General features: G+C 43.0%; 1 long non-coding RNA gene across 2 annotated transcripts; it reads right to left on the bottom strand.

The window, feature by feature from the left end:
- Positions 1 to 449: 449 nt before the first annotated feature.
- On the bottom strand, positions 450 to 2,516 carry LOC117507576. Of its 2 annotated transcripts, none has more exons than XR_004559761.1 (2): positions 1,048 to 2,516; positions 450 to 711 (listed from the first exon to the last, which is right to left on the bottom strand). It is a non-coding gene; the product is annotated as an uncharacterized LOC117507576 (long non-coding RNA). The 2 variants fall into 2 exon arrangements; XR_004559760.1 differs by having other exon boundaries at positions 964 to 2,516.
- Between the last annotated feature and the right edge of the window lie 20,251 nt (positions 2,517 to 22,767).

The raw sequence follows: 22,767 nt of genomic DNA on the forward strand, positions 1-22,767 counted from the left end.
TGGATAAGTCAGCAGGGAGAGCAGCTTCAGCAGCTGGAGGATGCAGATCTCACCAAGTTTGGTTTCACTACCGTTCCTGTGAAGAGTGAAAATGATGATGAAAAACCAGAGTCATCACAGCTTCATCAAAGCCGAAGTGTTGAGAGCACAGAGGCTGAGCCTGTAGCCAGCAGCTCATCTGTCCACAGAACACTGACAGCAGAAGCTGATGGAGAGGACAATGGAGGACCACAACCAGCCAGCAACTCAGGTCCAAACAGACATTTACAACTAGATACCAGTGGCTGGAGTTCAGACAGTTCTGGAACTGAGACTGATGACAGTGATGACTGGAAACAGACCAGAGAACTTCAGTCACATTTTAACTTTAAAAAAAGTACCAGTATTGTTAGTTTAAACAATTGCAACATTGCTGAAAAACAAATTATTTGCTCTCTAGCATCTGGAACCATGATCAACTCAGAGCATTACAAGAAGAGGCAAGCAAGCATAAAACCATTTAGCTGTTCTGATCGGAGTAAAATACAGAAACAGAAGGGCACTCTGAACAAACACATGGGAATTCAGACAGGAAAGAAACCATTTGACTGTTCTGAATGTGGTCGAACATTTGGGTATAAGAGCTACCTGAAAAAACACATGATAATTCATACAGGACAAAAACAATTTAGCTGTTCTGAATGTAGTCTGAGATTTGGACAAAGGAGCAAGCTGAACGAACACATAAGAATTCATACAGGTCAAAAGCCATTTGGCTGTTCTGAATGTGGTCGACGATTTAGACGACAGAGCAGTCTGAATGAACACGTGACAATTCACACAGGACAAAAAAAATATGGCTGTTCTGAATGTGATCAAAGATTTAGACTATACAGCAGCCTGAAAAAACACATGGTAATTCATACAGGACAAAAGCAGTTTGGCTGTTCTGAATGTGGTCGAAGATTTGGACTAAAGCGCAACCTGAACAGACACATGATAATTCACACAGGACAAAAACAATTTGGTTGTTCTGAATGTGGTCGAAGATTTGGACAAAAGCGCAACCTGAACAGACACATGATAATTCACACAAGACAAAAATACAAGCCTACTACCAAAGACCAATGAAACACAGCTACCAACAAGTACAGACCCATCTATTACCGAACAACAACATATAAATGACTGACAGGAATTATACCCAATGCAATTTATGAACATCTTGATACTGGTGGCTATGTTGAAAATGAATAGAAATGCTGTATAAGGAAAAGATTAGGAATTTAAAACCAGGTATTCATAAATAAATCCATTATGAAATACTGAAAAAAAAGGAAGTGAAATTACAAATTTGGAAGCGATTGATTACAAAAAGGCATTTGACAGAGTGCCACACTCCTGGATCATCAGGTGCTTAGAACTCTACAACATCAATGAGGAAATAAGATCTTTCCTGAGAGCACAAATGAACAAGTGGAACACCACCATCACCCTCAATCACACAGAGGGACAAATAACAATCCCAGACATATGAGTTCAGAGAGGGCTATTCCAGGGAGACAGCTTCTCGCCACTTTTATTCTGCTTAATCATAGACCCACTTAACAAGATCCTGAAGGAGCATGACATCGGGTGTGACTTAAGTAGAGGCGGAGGAAGGAAAAATCAAAAACGTGGATCATCCGTTGTTCATGGATGATTTGAAAATCTATGTCAACATGAAACAGAGACTCAGTTGGCTTGTGGAAGCAGTCCATAAGTTTTCCAAAGACATTGATTTGGAAATTGGACTGAATAAATGCTCTAAATGTACATTCAAAAAAGGTGAAAAGAGAACAGCAGAAAACATATAGTTGGATGAAGGGAGCTACATTGAAGATTTGGCTGAAGTGAAGACTCCACATACAAATACTTGGGAATTTAACAAAATGCTACAATAGAGCATAAGAAGATGAGAAAGAAAGCAACACAAAAATACCAAAACCACTTAAAAAAGATCTGTAAATCAGAGTTGGCACCAAAGAACAAGCTTGCAGTACCAGTGGTGACCTATGGGTTTGGCATAGCAGACTGGCCACAGCGTGAGCTGAATAAGTTGAATATGTAAACCAGGAAGATGCTCACCCTCCACAAAGTCACGTACAGAAATCAGTGCATGGACAGAATATATCTCCTTCGCAGAGAAGGCAGTGTAGATCTTAACTGAAATCAATCAGGCCTACAGAGCATTGCTAATAAGTATTGGACAGTACTTAAAGAGTTCTAAAGAAGTCATGAAAAAGGTCACGCAACATCATGAGAAGACCTTATCCGAACAGACCTCAGTCATCAAACTGGCAGAAAACTCTTACAAGAGAGTGAAAGCAACAATCTGACACCTGTAACAAAACTTGTAAGACAGACCAGAGAGCAATACAGCAAAAGAGAACGAAAACATCGAGTGGACAGGTGGAAATGGCACAAAAGGGCTGGAAGATTCCAAGAACTCGAAAAGGAGTACATTGACAAAGATGGATCAATGCAGTGGCTTAAAAATGGAGAACTTGGTTTTGGTGGAGAAAGAATTCTAGTTGGAGCACAAGATCAGGGACTTCTAACAAATGGCTTCAAAAAAATGGCAGGGATCTCACAAAATGATAAATGCCGATTCTGTCATACAGCTGTTGAGAGTGTAAAACATCCAACATCAGCATGCCAAATCCTTATGGTAGACAGACATACATCCCGACACAACAAGATCTGTCAATATCGCCACTGGAAAGTATGCAAGGAACTGGAGATGAAAGTAAAGGAAAACATCTGAAAGGTGAAAGATCACAAAAATACCAACACCTTAAATATGACCTTTTGAAGAACATGGTCATTGAAAGAAAGAAATAAAATACCAGTTGTGGTGGGGGCTTATGAAGAAGAACCTGAAGAAATACCTTGAGGCAATCTCTGGTCACCCAAGTGCCCACAAGGGGAAATTATCAGCAATTAAGAGAACGGTCACCATCTGTGAAGAGAGCCCTGGGATACAATGCCAGCAATGTTTAGAATGCAGCTATAGACCCCGGGGGGCCCGTTGCATTATATTAAAAGGAAATCCAACAGAAATTCATAAAATGGTAAGTGGCCGTCAGGGTGTCAGAAGATTTGGATGAAAAGCTTGTATGAAGGTGTGATGTGTTTGGATCTTCATGGTGTTTAACCTGTCAGCAAGGTGTTGCAGTAGTCAAGATGTGAGATGGGGTCTGTGTCAGGAGTCCTGCTGCATGCTGGGAAACCTTATGATTCTCTGAATGTTGTAATGTCTTAATGATGAAGTTGTAAATTTTGGGGGAAAAATTGAATTTTTAGGGTAAAAACCAACACCCCATTTTTTCCTTTTTCAGTTCTTGATGGATTTTGATTATCATGTTTTTGTTTGATTCATCAAAGCACTGTTCACAATTCTTCCTCACAAAAAATATTAAAATTTTGAATTGTTTTCGAATTTTTTTTTTTTTCTTTTTTTTTTTTTATGGTGAAAATACTGAAATTCACCAAAATGCTTTTTCTCAGTTTCTGGTAATTTTAATTTTGTTGATTTTGCTTAATTCATCTGAACACTGTTCACAATTCTTCTGGAAATATGAACGTATAAATTTTGGGAAAATATGGACTTCTTTGGGGAGAAATTTATTCAAAAAGTTTCTTTTTATTTTACTGATTTTCTCTGATTAGTTGGTTTGATTCATTTAAACACTGTTCACAATTCACAAAAGTTTGATGTTTTGTCATAATATACTGTTTGCAAAACAATAAAATTGAACCAAAATACTTCTTTTCCTCTGTTTTAATTCTGGTGGTTTTGTTTGATTTATTAATGCTCTGTTTTGCATTCCAGAATTTTGAATATGAGCAAAATACTAACGTTTGGTCTTGAAAACCATGAAATACAACCAAAATTGGTTAAGTTCCAATTTCCATGAGAAACAAAATAAAGACTGCACTGAAGAAAATTCACATATTGTCATTAACATTTTGGAAAAGAACCTCAACTTCCAGCAAAAATATTTCCAGCAGTTTTCTGTCCCCTGATACAATTGACACTCTGCTGTCAACGTTTCAGCTGTAACTTCAGGTGTCATTCAAAAGTCGATTTACACAATAGTGCAAATACTACAACCCCTGGCAAAAATTATGGAATCACCGGCCTTGGATGATGTTCATTCAGTTGTTTAATTTTGTAGAAAAAAAGCAGATCACAGACATGACACAAAACTAAAGTCATTTCAAATGGCAACTTTCTGGCTTTAAGAAACACTATAAGAAATCAAGAAAAAAAGATTGTGACAGTCAGTAACGGTTACTTTTTTAGACCAAGCAGAGGAAAAAAATATGGAATCACTCAATTCTGAGGAATAAATTATGGAATCACCCTGTAAATTTTCATCCCCCAAACTAACACCTGCATCAAATCAGATCTGCTCGTTGACATTGACCCAGTGTCTTTTTGCAAGGAATGTTTTCACAGTTTTTGCTCTATGGCAAGATGCATTGTCATCTTGAAAAATGATTTCATCATCCCCAAACATCCTTTCAATTGTCCAAAATATCAACATAAACTTGTGCATTTATTGATGATGTAATGACAGCCATCTCCCCAGTGCCTTTACCTGACATGCAGCCCCATATCATCAATGACTGTGGAAATTTACATGTTCTCTTCAGGCAGTCATCTTTATAAATCTCATTGGAACGGCACCAAACAAAAGTTCCAGCATCATCACCTTGCCCAATGCAGATTCGAGATTCATTACTGAATATGACTTTCATCTAGTCATCCACAGTCCACGATTGCTTTTCCTTAGCCCATTGTAACCTTGTTTTTTTCTGTTTAGGTGTTAATAATGGCATTTGTTTACCTTTTCTGTATGTAAATCCCATTTCCTTTAGGCGGTTTCTTACAGTTTGGTCACAGACGTTGACTCCAGTTTCCTCCCATTCATTCCTCATTTGTTTTGTTGTGCATTTTTCGATTTTTGAGACATATTGCTTTAAGTTTTCTGTCTTGACGCTTTGATGTCTTCCTTGGTCTACCAGTATGTTTGCCTTTAACAACCTTCCCATGTTGTTTGTATTTGGTCCAGAGTTTAGACACAGCTGACTGTGAACAACCAACATCTTTTGCAACATTGCGTGATGATTTACCCTCTTTTAAGAGTTTGATAATCCTCTCCTTTGTTTCAACTGACATCTCTCGTGTTGGAGCCATGATTCATGTCAGTCCACTTGGTGCAACAGCTCTCCAAGGTGTTGTAGAAGAATTTTTAGGTCCTTATTTGAACCATGATGAACTATCAAGTGTCCTGATCCGAACTGTATGTCCTCTGGTTGAACTAGCAGGTGTTCAACCCCAAAAAAGGGGCTCTATTAGTCATTCAGTCTGTCAGGGGCTTTCCAAGGCCTCTTAGGTGCTTTCCCGCAGGCCACGTGCGAGGGGCCTCGGGCCAGCTGCACCTGTGGCTGAGGCCACGTGCGGGGGGCCTCAGGCCAGCTGCACCTGTGGCTGAAGGTCTTTTAAAAAAAATCAGTTGTAAATCCTTCACATTTTAATGGGAGCGTTTGTCACATTGAAATAATGGCCTAACACCTGCTTAGGGTTCACTAGAGGACGCTTCCAATAGAAAACCATGTCTTGGGAATTAAATAAATAAAAAAGTCGAAGGAGGAGCGATGCCCGCGGGTCTCCAATAAATAGATGAGCGCGGTTGTCACATATTCAGTCTCTCTAGAGGACTCAGTTTGTCTAAGCTCTGTGTCGAAGGCTTAAATAAACTTAAAAACTCTGTGCATTTTATCTTGCTTAAGGCTGAATTATTCTAAAGTGTTGTGTCCTTTTCTAGCATATCACTTGCAATTAGTTTGTGTTATCTAAAAGACGACATCCCGAGAAGACTAAAGACGAACCACGACAGAACTTGGCGAGCCAGCTTCAGGAGGGTCCAGGGGCATTCCGGCAGCCTGGGGCAGTCCAGCTCATCCCTCCAGACCGTAAATAACAGTGATCACGACTAAAAGGTAAGCAGAAACCTTTTGCAACTTCTGCATGATCTGGAGGAGTGAGTCGGGATTTCCGCCCAAGTTGACAGGTGATATTTTTAATTGTCTCTTACCCAAAAGAACCTGGACTAAGAAAATTGATAAGAGACTAAAAAAGATAAGATTGAAAATTATCAGGCCTTGTAGATAAAATGCTCAGAAGGTGTGTGTGTTCCCGGGAAAAAGAATGTCTGTGTGAGTGAAAGGTCAGGAATGTTCATGAACTCTGGTGCGGAAAAGAGTGCATGGAGAACTAACCTGGATGCTTGGGGAATAATTGGTGTTGAAATTCGTTACCAACGTGCCGGCTGATAGTATGCGCTGTAGGGGTTAATTTAGGGGAGTATACTGACAAATAGATACAAGGTAATACAAGGTTATTTAAAGAGTTTAACAGAGACTGAAGTGAAATAAGTGAGAAAGAGTTTAACAGAGAATACGTGCAGAGGAAGCACAAGATAAGCGCCTGAGGGGGCGCAGTACAAATACCGTACGTGATAAAGAGATTTAAAGAGAAAAGTGCAAAGTAGCACAGCTGACAGTAAGTAAAAGAGCTCAATAAAGGACGTCATTTTTTAAGAAAAGAGAAAAACTATAAAAAAAAATAAAATAGAGAGTTAGTGCAGAATACATGAGAATTAATGAAGCAGAAAATAGTGCAGTAAGGCACCAAATACACGCTTGTGGGGCGTGGGAGAAGAATAAGTAATTAAGTACACAGTAATATGAGTTTTTTTTTTTTTATAAGAAAAGAAAAAGAGTATTTTCAGTGCAAAGGCACATTAAGTTCACGAGGAGCTCAGTAAGTGAAAAAAAAAGTAGAAGAAAGTGCAGAAAGGCACAGGATACGCACGCGAGGCGCGGTAAGGCGTAGAAATAAATGAAATATTGTATGCTCAGAGAGGAGCTGGTGAAAAATAATATATTAAGCACAGGATACGCACGCGAGGCGCGGTAAGGCGTAGAAGTAAATGAAATATTGTACGCTCAAAGAGGGCTTGTTAAAAAAAATAATATATGAAGTTGCTGGCAGCGCCGGAGAAGCTGTCTAACGTGAAGAAGAGATACATACTTAAACAGAACACATTGGTGTTAAGTGAATAAAAAGGTTGTTTAAAGCCGCGGAGTAAAGGGTGGCAGAAGTCTAGATAGAGATATATAGAAAGTTGTTTTTAATCATTTTTGTGTATAAGGCTTTTGAAGATTGGTGTGTGGGAGAGCGGAGAGTAAGCGGGGAGTTGCAGGCAAAGCTGTGAGGGCTTGCAGGCTGGCTGACATACAAGATTAATGTAAAGAGTACGAGGAGGAGGAGACGTTTAGACCCAACAGAAGGACTTGGGAGGTGCATGACAGGCAGAGAGGAAAGTGTGAAACAGAGACAGTGAAGAAAAAGACAGGAGAAGAGACTGCTATGTAAATACAGAGAAGGTAGATATTATTTCAAAGAAAGAAAACTAATAAACAAACATAGCAGAAAAAGACGAGAAGCAGAAAGTTAAAAAAATTAGAAGGAAAATAGAAAGTCGGGAGCAAAGACATTAGGAAGTGTTAGGGTTGTAAGAGGAGTAAAGAAATAAAATTGGTTATAAATCAAAAGAGTTAAAGCTTAGATTATAGTGAAAAAGCTGACAGACTGATCAATGCTTGGGACAGTCTTTGATGGGAGACTTAAGTGATGATGAAACAATACTCCCAGAACATTACTTGACTGACGGAGACATTGAAACCCAGGGAATCAGGACACATTTTTGGCTGGAAAGGACCTATTTTGACAGTGTAGGAGCAGAACATTGGCAGGACGAACAAGAGATCAATCAGAAATTATGGCAGATTACTAAGGTAGTCAATCTGAAGCAAAAGAAAGAACAATTCCCTCTAATTAATTGGGAGCTGCTGATAAGACGTCTGTGGCATCAGGGTTTAACCCCGTGGCTGGAGCTGCTTTGTGCTGATCCTAATAAAGAAATTAGCATACCATTAAATCATTTAATAACACTACCAACCGATCCAGGTGAAGAACTGTTTCCTAGGTTGACTCTGACTGTGGTCCCAAGGAAGGTTTGGTGGGAAACAGGTAAATTTTCATATTTAGTTAAAGAAAAAGAAGACGGGCAAAACAGTTGGAAATTTAATCCTTTTAAGGGTTTAAAATACAAAACAGGTGTTACAGCCAGCAAGCTATTGGTCTGGATCAGGACAGCCCCTGAGGGACTACCAGAGGACCATAGAAACATCTCACATAGCTTTTGTCAGGGTTACATGGGTAACTCTCAAGGTCAAGGTCGGGAAAGTACCCCGCTAGACTTAGTACTAAGAAAATATCCAGGAAAACGCATTAAGGCCAACCAATGTATGAGAAAGTGGCACAAAAGGTCACATGGGGGCAGGCAATGGCCTCTGGAGGGATCATTTGATCCGGTGATGTGTGAAGCAGTTGCGGTAGAAATACAGAAAAAAGAAATTAAAGATCAGCAGAAGAACTTGAATAACAACAAAAAATGCACTGAAGAAAAAGAAGTTTGGGCCTTGTTCAAGCAGGAAGCGCAGAGGCTACAGCAGAAAAGAGAAAAAATGACAGAGGAAAGATCCAAAGACACTAAAGCCAGTGCACCGAGCTGGGAAGCAGAGCCACCCCCATATAAACGTCATGATATGGGAAGGACAGCTGGACAATTTGTATTAGGAACTCGTGAAGAGGACAAAGGCATGGATGTGGAGGGCAAATTCACACTGACACTAAAAGCTCGAGAGCCACAAGGAGACAGGTCCTTGGCCTGTCAAATGGATCATACAAGGTCTCCAAGTCCGGAAGTAAGTGGTTGCTCACCACGACCAGCAGGGGGGGCCACATATAACGGTGACACTGAGGCAAACGAGGATAGAGAGAGAGACCTGAAGGCCCCACCTGCACATCGAGGTCCACTGAAAACCGTCCCCTCCCACCATAAGTCAGCCGACTGGACCTTCACAGGCTATAGAGGCTCCAAAGAGTGGCACAAGAGCTTCTGTGACACACTGGATCTGGCCAGAAGAGATAATGAAGAACTAGCTGAGCAGCTTCGGCTAGCGAAGGAAAGAATACAAAGACATAGGGACGCCGAGGAAAGAAGAATATTACAACAATCGACGCCCAATCAAGGGAATCACATTATAGAGCCACCCACCCAAAAAATTTCTGGTGAGATCATCATTGAGAGTGCAAAAGAGGCCCGACTCAGGCAAAGACAACAATGTGTAGCCAAAGACATAGCGGCTTTAGAACAGAATATAACCAACTGGATGGACTGCCTGGAACCAGTCAGTCGCACTCGATCTGGAAGACAGTATGGAGCCCCCACAGAAGAAGAGGAGGACGAAGACCTCATATGCCCACTGGTGGTCAGGAATGGTCATCATGTGTATACCCCATGGAGCTGGACAGACATGGTGGGGCTGGCCAACAGGCTGCCAGACATCACCCAAGGAGCTGGGAGATGGATAACTGCCTTAGAAGAAGGCACTGCAGGGGTAACCTTGTCTTTAGGTGACATAAAAGCCTTGCTAATGCATGTCATGGGAAAACATGACACTGAAGAATTAGCAGGAAAGGATGGACTAACACAAATGATGGGCACTAATCAACATGATGAAGTCCCCTTTAATCGCTATAGAAACTCCATGTGGGAAGGACTGAGAAGAAAGTACCCTGAGGTCTTGGATCCCTCTAAATTGGATGATGAGGAGTGGACACCTGAAGAGTGCCCAAAGACGTTCCTGCACCGATTCCAGAAGAGATGGGCGGAGGAAACAGGAAATGCATGGAACCATTCTCCAGCAACTGAAATCCTGTTTAAAATAACTGTAAAAAAGGCTCTACCAGATGAGGTTCAGAAAGCCCTAGATGGAGTCGTGGGACTATCGAAAATGAATTGGGCTTTATACTCTGAGCATATTTGTCACCATCTTGAAATCTATAAGAAAGAAAAACAAAAAGAAGAAGATGCAGCAAAATCCCTGACGAAAAAATTGGTGCAGATGCAGTTGGGAGAACTAACCAAAGGCAAGAAAGAAAAAACAAAGACCCAGGCACCAATGATGACCCCTGTTCCTTCTGAGTCGGCAAGCACAGGCCCTACGGCAAACACTGCTGCCACCATACAGGCACCTGTGGTAACAGCCACACAGAGCCCCCAAGGAGCAGCAGGAAGCACTCCTACAGGAGAAGTCTCAGCACCAGTGGAGCATCACTATCACTACCATAGCACTGGCACACCCGGAAATGGACCCACCTACAGTCATGGGTGGAGAGGAGAGTCACGGAACTTTCCAGGTCAAAGAGGAGGGTGGCGAAGAGGATCTCGCCAACCTTCATTTGGAAGCAGATTCCAAAACTCAGCTCCCAGGAACAGTCAAGCGGGACCACCTATGGGACCAACACCCCCAATAGGGGATCAACCCTCTAATGAGTGTTGGAGCTGTGGACAACCTGGACATCGAATGAGAAATTGTCCGGCCCGACCTTGGGTTGGACCCTCTGCCTATTGGCAATAGGGAGGCCTAGAGAAGACAGAGGGGGAAACGGTGGCATTGGCTATTTCGATGATACCTAAGGAAGAGCCAACCGTCACCGTTAATATACAAAACAGAGATTTCCCTTTCATGGTGGATACAGGGGCAACATACTCTTGCATAGGGAAAATGGGCGCTCATCTCCCCCTCTCTGGGTCTGTAATTAAGACCATCGGCTTCTCTGGGAAGACTCAAATAATACCTTTTACACGCCCACTTCCTGTAACGATTGCAGGAAAAACAATTGAAGCACCCCTGTTATACTCACAAAATACACCTGTGAATTTGCTGGGAAGAGACATTTTATGTAAGCTACAAACCCAGATAGTGTGTACCCATCAAGGACTGCAAATACACTTTCCTGACGAAGCACTCACCAACATTATGGTGCTTATGGACATGGAAAACAAGGTCCGAACTGTGCAACCCATGGTATACTGGCTGAAGTTACAACCAGAAAATTCAAATCTCCAACTGGAATGGGAAAAATGGAAGCCCTGGGCAGAACAACACTATGAAGTAGTATATACACCTAGTTTACCTTTACATGTCACCCTGATGTTCGATGCCAAACAAGAACAGACTGACTATGCATGCTGCTGGGATGTATTGATGAATCAACGGCTGTTTCACATAACCACCACAGAAATTTATTTAGGCCCCCAAGGGGCCGCAGCTTCTGTCAAGCTAACTTCAGCTGAACAACAATGGTATCAAGTGCCGAATGCCACGCCTCATGTGACCCTTTTAGTCTCAGAAAAGTACGAATCCCATGACCAAGGTCCAATGGTAAAGACAGCCTCAGAAATTGAAGAATGGCAAAACATGGAAAGTCCACAAGTACATCTGTCAAAAGACCAGCAGTTTATACGAATTAATTTAAAAGTAAATGATGAGGCTATAGCTCAAAAAGTGGAGCTCAATCCTAGACCAGAGGGACAAATGGTGTTATCGGCCCAACAAGAGAAATTGTTAGAGCAAATACCACCAGTGGTGTGGTCCAAAAGCAAAACGGATGTAGGACTAGTAAAAACAGCCTTACCAGTAAAAATAAAAGTAAAACCGGGAGCAAAACTGCCTCACCAAAGGCAGTATCCATTAAAACCTCAGGCTATTGAAGGCATAAAACCAGTAATTAAGGGACTAATGGCAGCTGGAGTTTTAATAAAAACTGCAAGCCCATGCAAATACTCCTATCTATCCTATCCCTAAAAACAATACCAAAGAGTATCGGCTGGTACATGATCTGCGTCCTATCAATGCAATAATAGAAATGGATGCACCTATAGTACCTGATCCGCATACTATACTATCAAGCATCCCTGCTGGAGCAAAATGGTACACAGTAATCAATCTGTGTTCAGCCTATTTCAGTGTGCCTGTGCACCCAGACTCAACATTTGTTTGCATTCACATTTCTGGGACAACAGTTAACGTATACACGGCTACCTCAGGGACTGAACCTGTCCCCAGCCATCTTTAACAAAGTCCTGGCTGAAGATTTACAACACCTTGACATACCCAGTACATTGGTGCAATATATGGATGATCTCCTTATTGCATCAGAGACTCAAGAACAGTGTGAAAAAGATTCATTAATTGTATTGCATGCATTGGCAGATGGAGGTCATAAAGTAAGTAAGGACAAATTGCAGTTCTGCAAACAACAAGTAGAATACTTGGGAAGACAGTTGTGTGGGACCACGCGATGTATAGCCCCAAGCCAAGTGGAGGCTATAATCAAGGCTCCCAAACCCCAAACAGTGGGACAGATGCTTTCATTCCTTGGGATGGCAGGGTACAGTCGGCCGTGGATTTGTGATTATGCTATAAAAACTGCACCTTTGCGTGCCATGATTAGAGCAGTGGGGCAAACAAGCAATGCAGCTCTCCTCGTCTGGACAGATGAGGCAACGGGAGCTTTTGAGGCCCTGAAAACAGACATGCAATCTGCTCCCGCGTTAGGTAACCCAGATTATGGGAAACCTTTCCATTTGTATGTTACTGAAAAAGCTGGTTATGCTTGTGCTGTACTAATGCAGGAAACAAATGAAGGAAAACAACCATTGGCCTATTATAGTACAAAGCTTGACAACATTGAAACAGGATTGCCACCATGCTATCAGGGTCTAGCAGCAGCTGCCTTTGCATTTCAAAAAGCATCATCCATAATCATGGGACATGCAGTAACGTTGTACACGTCGCATCAGTTACATGCCCTGCTAACCAGTCAACGTTTTGTCTTAACACAAGCTAGACGCACTGGATATGAAGTTGTGTTGTCCGCTCCAGAAATAACAATACAACGTTGTCACACGGTGAATCCCGCCACCAAATTGACCACATCATTAGATGGTACTCCACATAACTGTGTGGCAGAGACAGAGAAATTTTTGAGAGCCAGAGAACATTTGTATAATCACGCCATAGATGCAGATCTAACCCTGTTCGTGGACGGCTCATGCTTTCGGGATGCCGCGGGATTGCATGCGGGTATGGGGATTGTTAAACTAAACACGGATGGCGAGACCTTTGAATTACTGGAGTCCCAAGGAATTGATCAGCCTTGTTCAGCCCAACTGGCAGAAATCAAAGCCTTAACTATGGCTTGCCAGATAGCTAAAGATCAACGTGTTAATATCTACACAGACTCAGCCTACGCTTATGGCGTATGTCATGTACATGCAAACATTTGGAAACAAAGGGGATTCCTGAGAGCAGATGGCACCCCTGTCACTCATGGAGAAGCGATTTCCCAACTGTTACAAGCTCTCCAATTACCATCTGAGGTAGCCATCATTAAATGTGCAGGTCATCAAAAGAATAACATCATAGCTCAAGGTAACAACCTAGCAGATGACGCAGCTCGCAAAGGAGCACAAGGAGAAAATATGTTTCCCCTGCTAACCATCCAAGATTGTGCCCCACTGGTTTCACTTGACGCACTGATAGTGGCTCAAAGTAGGGCCAGTGGAGAAGAAAAACGAATGTGGGTTAAACGAGGCGCTATTGAGACACGCAGTCAGGGGCCAGCGGACAAGCTGTGGCGCAGTAGTCATGGACATTTTGTGTTACCCACCAATTTATTACGACATGCAATCATTTGGGCCCACGGACCCGATCATTGTTCGCGAGTCCAAATTATGAACAAACTAAAAGCTGTCTGGTGGTCACCATATATGGCAGCTACGGTGGACCGTTTGTTGAATGAGTGTGAGGTATGTGCACAGTACAATGTCCGGAAATCATTCACAGCCCCTTTAGCCCACATTCCGGTCCCTGATGGGCCATTCAGGCATCTTATGATGGATTTCATAGACATGGGAGCTGAAAATCGAGTTAAACGAATGAGATATGTTTTGGTAGTGATATGCAGATTCAGCCGATGGATTGAGGCAGTAGCCTCTGCAAATCAAGACCATAAAACGGTAGCCAAATTCTTGTGCCGAGATGTCTTTCCAAGATTTGGCATTCCAGATACTATCTCATCTGACAACGGTAGGGCTTTTGTAGCCAAGGTTACACAAGAAACATTCAAACAATTGGGTATCAAACAGAAGTTTGGGTGTGTTTATCACCCTCAATCAAATGGGGCGGTGGAACGGGCTAATGGCATTTTAAAGAACAAACTAGCAAAAATCATAGCAGACAGCAATGGCAAACTAACCTGGCTGGATGCGTTGCCGCTTGCTTTATTGTCAATGCGCTCACAAACTAACCGACTAACCCATTTGACACCATTTGAAGCTCTTACAGGTCGGCCGATGCCTATTCCATACCTGAGAGGACCCTGCAAAGGACCATCGCTGGAGCAGCTACAAGACGAATGGCATAATTATCTGAGACAGTTAACCCAAATACACAAAACTATCTTTTTGCAGGTCAAAGGTGCTACAGAAGACAGAGAAGCAGAGATTCCACTCGAAAATCAGAGCATCCAGCCTGGTGATCTGGTTTACGTCAAAGTGTTCAAAAAGAAGTGGGACAGGCCCCGCCGAGAAGGTCCTTTTAAAGTTATTCTTGCCTCACGTACAGCAGTCAAAGTAGACGGTAAGGACACTTGGTTTCATTTAAACCACTGCTGTAGGGTTGGTGGCCCAGCGCCCCTGCGGCCTCGGCAAGCTCGTCTTGGCAGAGCCGCCGGGCCAAGGGGGGAAGCAAGAGAAGCCAGAGACCCTACAGCAGCACCGAGGGACGGCCACGCCTCCCTGCAGCCAGAAGAAGCACCGAGGGAAGGCCACGCCTCCCTGCAGCCAGGCGAACACCGGCCAAGGCGCTCACAGAGACTGATTGAACAAAGACGATGCACAGCTTCAGAGAGTAGTGGATCCCTGCCAGATAGAGCAGCGACAGACTCAGATGCAGACTCAGAAACAACTGGAGACGCAGGCCAACAGACAGACAGAAATACAGACCGACAGATAGACAGGCCACAGGAGACATCAGACTCGGACAGCAACTTAGTAGATTTACCGACAGAAGAACCACAGGAAGTACAACCCAGACAAAGCACAGATACACCACACATCCCTAGTGACAGCTCATCTAGTGACGGCTCACTCAGTAGCACATCTAGTAGCACATCTCAACAGTCATCAGAGCAATGATTAAGGAATTATTCAAGGGATTGACAATACTACTGGTGGTCAGTATGGGAGAAAATAGACATCCAAAACATACAACGGACTGTGCCGTGGCCATGGCCGCAATAGCAGCTAAACAAGGCATTCTAAACACAGGAAAAACATATAATTTGGTATACATTAAATCAAAAGCCTACAAGAACATAGGAATACAGGGAAAGCTGGGGGATTACATATTAGGCGAAGCCATTAGCATCAAATGTGAAGAGGAGGGAACACTCAACATAGAGGTAATTTGTGATAAAAGAGGATGCAGGGAAACCAAGCAAGACGTAACTGTTACAGTACATGAAGCCACAAAATGGGTAAAAATCAAACCAAGGAAAAAGAGGACAATTAGAAGCCTAGAAACAAGCAGTCACTTAGGGAGATGGGATCCCAGTACAGACCTAGCCCGCACACAAGGGTTGAAGACCAATTTATTTTACCAATGGTTGAAATTTTCGGCTAGGCAGATCAGTGAAAAGCCTTGCATAGCCTGTCACCGGAAAGGTGTGATACCTCAGGCTAAACCCCTACCTGATATCAGCAACTGTTATAGGAGCCCCCAACATAACTCAGACCAAGCAGAGTGCTATACACAATGTGTTATGAAAATGGCAGTAGGTGATGAAAAATATGCTGCCGACAGTAAACTTTGTCCAGTGCCTCTAAGTACAGAAGGAACCGTTCCACCTATGATTAAAATAGAGAAAGGGATGATGCACCCATTCTGTATAGCTAAAGGCTTAGTAGCACAATACATAAGCGATTGGCAGGTAGGGACGACCCAGCCAAAACACCACATACAGTGTATTCAAAAGCAGCAAGAATACAAACCGGCCAAAACAGCATGAAACATTACCGTCTGTCACACCCTGCCAGCAGCAGGCATACAGTGTGAACAAATAGTACCGGCCACAGGGGGGTCTGTAATTGGACTGAATCTCACCCATGCTTCATGGGTATCTACTCCAAATTTAGCTAAGGGAACGGTACCCTTAGCTGACATCTTTTGGATATGCGGACAAAGAAGGAAACTCCTGTCATCGCTGTCCCCTAATTGGAAAGGCCTTTGTGCTCCTGTGATGCTCACAGGAGCTATAACAGTAATTGAAATGCCAAATTCAATACAACCCATGCCACAGAAACTTCGTAAGAAAAGAGGAATAATGACACTTAAAACAGACTACAACGTCACAGTAAGAAACGGGATACCAGAAGGGATACCCCGACAGTTAGAAGCCATAGACAGTAGCAGAGTTAAAGCAGATGAAGACACGGATAAATGGGGATGGGCATTGGCGCTGTTCGGGGTTACTCCAAAAATCCGTTCTAGGTTCCAGGAGGTGCAGTGGATTAATTACTTGTGGTATAATCAGCAAAGATACCTGAACTGGACATTGGCAGCAGTAGGAGCCTTAACCGAACAACTGCACGCCACCTCGCTAATGACAATGCAAAATAGATTAGCTATCGAGATGATGATGGCTGATGAACAAGGAGTTTGTATTATGATCAAAGCCACCGAATGTTGCACAGCTATTCCCATGCGTACAGGGGAAGACGGAAATTTGACAGAGCTCTTAATCACACTTGAAGAGATGCAACAGGAACTGTTAAGTAACTCCATAGGAGGGAGAAATGAAACTGACGATTCTGGATACATTGTAGGGAATGGAATGAATATTGGCCCACTGTTTTCACTGTTTGGGGCTCTAAGGAGAGGGTGGATATCATGGAAAGACTGGTTATACCAGATAGGTGTAGTCTTGGCACTAACAGGGGTGGCGGTCTTGCTGGTAATATGTTGTGGTATTCCCTTGATAAAATTTCTGGTCAATAAATTGATTTCATCCACAGTAGGACAGCTCCCACTGTTAGCCATCCGAGCCCTGGAAGAAAGCACAAACGAAACAGACAGAGAACCAGAATATATGGAAATGGATGAAATACCAATTATCCTCCCCGACAGCCCCCAGCTCCCTAATATTGTGGCGTATACCCCAGATAGGGAGGACTGGGATGGACCGTGCTTGGTGATATTGTAGACGAGGAAGAAGACATGCACGCACATTTACATTCACACACATGCACCCACAAAAATGAGGGATAGGATAGACAATATCTGAAAGAATGACATGGAGCTGTAATAATGAACGTATATGTATATTACTAGGACACAGGAGTATGGCTGAGAGACCAGACTCCCCTGATCAGGGACCTATGCCTGATCTGCCTCTATCAAGTCTGATTGGACTCTCAGAACTGTTTGGAGAAGAGGATATACAGGAGGGATGGTCGAGCCATGATTGGTCACCACAGCCGCCATCCATCCAGCAGCTAAACCAGTTGGCAACAGAAGGATCTTCATCATTCCAGCACCTGCCGATGACGGCTTCACAGAATCTGCCTGCAGCAAGAGTCGGCCCAAGGACTCCACCATCACCTGAAGGACCCTTTGGACTCAGGAACACACCCCTTCCGCAGATGCCATGGAGACAGTCACATGTGCCAGTGGCAACGATACCCTCCAGGGGAGGCAGCCAAGGTCGGCCATATGCAGCAACTGCCCGAGTGCATCCTAGACCCAATTCACTGCTAGGACCTGTCCCCAGCTTTCCACCCCCAAGGCAGGAGAGATATTCCGATCAGCCCAGTACCTCTGGAGGAGGATCAGCAGGGGTGGACCTTAGTCGAACTCACTGACCAGGACAGAGGGGAGCTTTGTACAGGCTGCTAAATGCCCAGAGTGTCCCAACCACTTGCCTGAGCGACATCAACAATACTCCCCCCACACACGAAATGCTTTCCCCCTTGTACTTCCTGTCCCCTGGACTGCACAACCTTAATCTGGTCATGGTCACCCCACTGGACATGGCAATCTTGGTTCGAGAGCTTCGTCTTCCACAAGAGTCTGTTCCAAAAACCTTGGAGCAGCTCCTGCCCCTCACAAATCACATTCCCCATGGGCTATTTGAGGAAATCATGCCACAACTGAGTCAGACAGCTGCATACCTGTTAAGGATACACCGTGACAATGCCAACATCTCTTGTGCTCAGGAGGGCCTCCATACTCAACTGTGTGGTCTTCAGTCTAGTATGGACATGCTAGCCAGCATGATGGAGCATATGGAGAGGGAACAGCTAGGGCTGGCCACCACCACCCTGAATGTGGGCAAGAATTCTCTGGGGGCCCTGTACAACCTGGCCAAGCAGCACAAGGAGCTGGAAAGATCCATCAGAGAACTGCACGACTGTCTGAAAGCCAGAATTCCTGATCCTTCCCCCACTACCCCTGAAAGGCCAACCTCCCCATATTCCCCAACTTCTCCCAAAACGTCAGACGCTGAGTAAATGCTGAGGAGCGCGGACTGACGTAATGGCACTGAAAACGGACTATGATCTTGGTTCTTGAGTTTGAATTGCGGACTGGTTCCAGAAATCCGAGTGTAAATAAAAACAAAGAAGGATATATGTTAGTAACGAAGGTCGGGTAAATGTCTGTCCTTACCATCATCTGCGTAACACAGATAAAGCAAAATGCATACACATAGATATCACATTGCAAAGTTATAAAAAGGGGACCCTTACACGGCGTGTTTGTAGATTTAGTAGTAAAGATGCACCATAGGGACCCCTTTTTCTTAAATTATAGCATGCCTCAAGAGACATGCATCGCCTAAATTTGGCGTCTGGCCAAAAAGGGCATTAGAAAACAAGCTGAAAAAGAAGAAAAACAAAGTGAAGAATGTTGAGAAATGGCCTATAATGAAAACCATTATATGATTGACTAAGGCAAATGACTTAAGGACGGACATGAAGGGAAACCATTTATGGTGTTTATCATTTAACTAGACATAGCTGCGCTAACCTTAGAATAGTTTCTTGATTGGTTGACTAAATAGTGGTAACGTAGGGGTTATTTGATGCATTTAAATAATAAATGTGTGACGCTTTAACAAAATAATATGTAGAACCAAGTATAATGGGTTGGAGCCTCTGGTTGAGTGAGACAATAGATGCCAGAAGATGATTGGTTGCACTGATGTCAATGTAAAGCCTTTACTTTGCCATGATTAAGAGGTTGCTGTAACTTGTTTTATGTGGCCATTTTAAGTGCCTTGAATTACACCAAAACTCAATGTTTGAATGTCACCTTGCGTTGATATAATCCAGCTAATTGATCACCTTGTGCCTTAGTATGTAGGTTCACCTGCACTTCAATATATTTACCGTGTGAAGTATCACTGATATTCATATCCGCACCAGAGTTATCAGTAATTCGAGTGATGTGTTTTTCTTTTTTATTGCAATGCACAAATGAGGATGTCTTGTCAGTAAACAACCCAAGAGTATAGTTGATGTAATGGGACTCTTTCGAGTCCCAGAGGAGGGACTGTAGAAGAATTTTTAGGTCCTTATTTGAACTATGATGAACTATCAAGTGTCCTGATCCGAACTGTATGTCCTCTGGTTGAACTAGCAGGCGTTCAACCCAAAAAAAAGGGCTCTATTAGTCATTCAGTCTGTCAGGGGCTTTCCAAGGCCTCTTAGGTGCTTTCCCGCAGGCCACGTGCGAGGGGCCTCGGGCCAGCTGCACCTGTGGCTGAAGGTCTTTTAAAAAAATCAGTTGTAAATCCTTCACGTTTTAATGGGAGCGTTTGTCACATTGAAATAATGGCCTAACACCTGCTTAGTGTTCACTAGAGGACGCTTCCAATAGAAAACCATGTCTTGGGAATGAAATAAATAAAAAAGTCGAAGGAGGAGCGATGCCCGCGGGTCTCCAATAAATAGATGAGCGCGGTTGTCACATATTCAGTCTCTCTAGAGGACTCAGTTTGTCTAAGCTCTGTGTCGAAGGCTTAAATAAACTTAAAAACTCTGTGCATTTTATCTTGCTTAAGGCTGAATTATTCTAAAGTGTTGTGTCCTTTTCTAGCATATCACTTGCAATTAGTTTGTGTTATCTAAAAGACGACATCCCGAGAAGACTAAAGACGAACCACGACAGTGTGATCACTCCTTTTTAGTTGCAAACTAACAAGCAGATCTGATATGAGGCAGGTGTTAGTTTTGGGGATGAAAATTTACAGGGTGATTCCATAATTTTTTCCTCAGAATTGAGTGATTCCATATTTTTTTCCTCTGCTTGGTCTAAAAAAGTAACTGTTACTGACTGCCACAATCTTTTTTTCTTGATTTCTTATAGTGTTTCTTAAAGCCGGAAAGTTGCCATTTGAAATGACTTTAGTTTTGTGTCATGTCTGTGATCTGCTTTTTTCTACAAAATTAAACAACTGAATGAACATCCTCCGAGGCCGGTGATTCCATAATTTTTGCCAGGGGTTGTAAAATGACTTACAAAGTTTACAGCCATTGGTAAAGAATTTTATTTGGGGTGTGTCATTTTCCTCACTTGCATAATGCGGGGAAATAGTTGGGAGAATAAACCCGTGAGCTCTGGTTATTAACTAGAACCGGTTCATGATGTACCTGTGAGGTCAGAGGTCCAACCTTCAGCTGTGACAGAAGTCGATGGTGGAGGTGTTACGAGGAAGTCTTAAAGGTGAACAACATTTTTCCTAAATCAGTGTTTCTGATTCTGTCATGAAGACAATTTGGCAGCACAAATGCTGGAAGATCAACATGACAGAAGAGACGAACATGAACTGAGGAGAACAGGGTGTCCACATTTACAACGCTGCCGTTCAGCTGCTCTGATCCAGGTTTCTGACAGCTTCAATCAGCTGGATGTTGGAGATGTAGTGAGCCTCTGGCAGTAAGAGGGTGGAGCTTATCAAGGCTGGAGATTAACCAGGATAAAGTGCTGTGAGGAGCCGTCACAGCTGAGAGAAGTGAGCAGGTGAGGGACTGTAGGTCATGTCCTAAACAGATTGTTCTTGGAGAATTTTGGATATTTTCCTTCAGTTTCCCTGAAGGAAACACGGTCTGAAAATAGAGCCATGAATGTGTCATTGGTAAAACAACTGAGAGTCATCACGAGGTCAAGGTGTTTGTTGTGAGACAGTCGGCAGCAAAATCAAGAACGAGCTGCCAGTTTTATAGCCAGTTTTCTTCAGATTAGTCAGGTGATGACATGAACATTTACAAGTCACTGAATATGTCTTGGACTTTACATCAATTTTTTAAGAAATACAAACAATATGGTCCACTGGAGTGACTGTGAAATCAGGAGACGACTGAGAGAAACCACCAAGACACACGGCAGGACATATATTTTTATTTATTCAGTGTTGGATGCTATGATGCAGCTTTTAACGATCAGCAGTTCAAATACATCAAGCAGACTGATTGACAAATTCCCCAGCAACTGTGAACGCATCACAGATCAGAAAACTGACCAGCACATGTTATTGTGCTGCAATTAATAAACTAATAACCAAAATTTAAACTTTGTCCTGTGACCTCGACTTTTAAGCTAATGTCCTCCAAATCAGATCACTTTCTCCTTCGCTGGCCATCAATCATGAGACCAGGTTTGGTCTAAACTGGATCAAAACTCTGAAGTTAAATTGTTCACACTCAGGACCCAATACCACGTCCTCTCGTGCAATCTGGCTGTGTGCAGAGAAACGTGATGGATGTGTGACAGACACTGGGTGGAGACACATTTATTCTCGTCCATTTGACAGATGGTTTGATCCTAATTGTCTCACAGGACAAATTCAGACACTGATTTTAGATTTTGGCAGATTATAAGACAGACTGTTTTGGGTCACTGGGTGCCTTTTGTGTCTCAGTGTCCTCTGCCTGAGACAGCTTTGGGTCCACGGTTCTGCAGGGAGCTCGGAGCCTTTAACATTTGCTTGGAAATCTATAAACATGTTTTTCAGATTGTCTCTTCTTCTCATATTCAATGTGAGCTGATTAGAGACGTCCTGTGTTTGGACAGAACCAGGACAGTCCTCAGTTTGTGTCCAAGACTGAGGATTAAATAGTTCAGAGGAAAAGAAAGCTACAAAATAAATATATTCAAACACTTTATTTGACGAAGATTAACAAATGAGCATTTAAACAGATTTACAGAAATAGAGAGTTTAAAAAAAGTATGAATCCACAGGAGGAACTCACACCCACTCAGGACGGATTTTAATATGGAAAAAACAAGGAGAGAGAGCAAAAGGAGAAAGAAAGGGAAATAAAGACAAAAGAGAGAGAAAGAAGACAGTCAAAGACACAAGGAAAGAAAGAAGAATGAAAAAGATAAAGAAAGAGCCCAAGAAATAAAGGAAAAGGAGAGAGACAGAGAAAAAGAAAGAAATAAGGGAAGAAAAAAGAATGAAAAGAGAGAATAAGGAAAGAGCCAAAGAAATAAAGGAAAAGGAGAGAGACTGTTGTGTGGGCCGCCAGAAGAGGAGGTACTGCTGGCCCACCACCAGAGGGCCCCGTGCCTGAAGTGCGGGCTTCAGACACGAGAGGGCGCTGCCGCCACGGACACAGCCGGGGGTGACAGCTGTCACCCATCTACACTACATCATCTCACTCCATAAAACCCGGACGTCATCTCCACCTCATTGCC

This window comes from Thalassophryne amazonica, chromosome 3 (assembly GCF_902500255.1).
Source record: "Thalassophryne amazonica chromosome 3, fThaAma1.1, whole genome shotgun sequence".
Taxonomy (NCBI): domain Eukaryota; kingdom Metazoa; phylum Chordata; class Actinopteri; order Batrachoidiformes; family Batrachoididae; genus Thalassophryne; species Thalassophryne amazonica.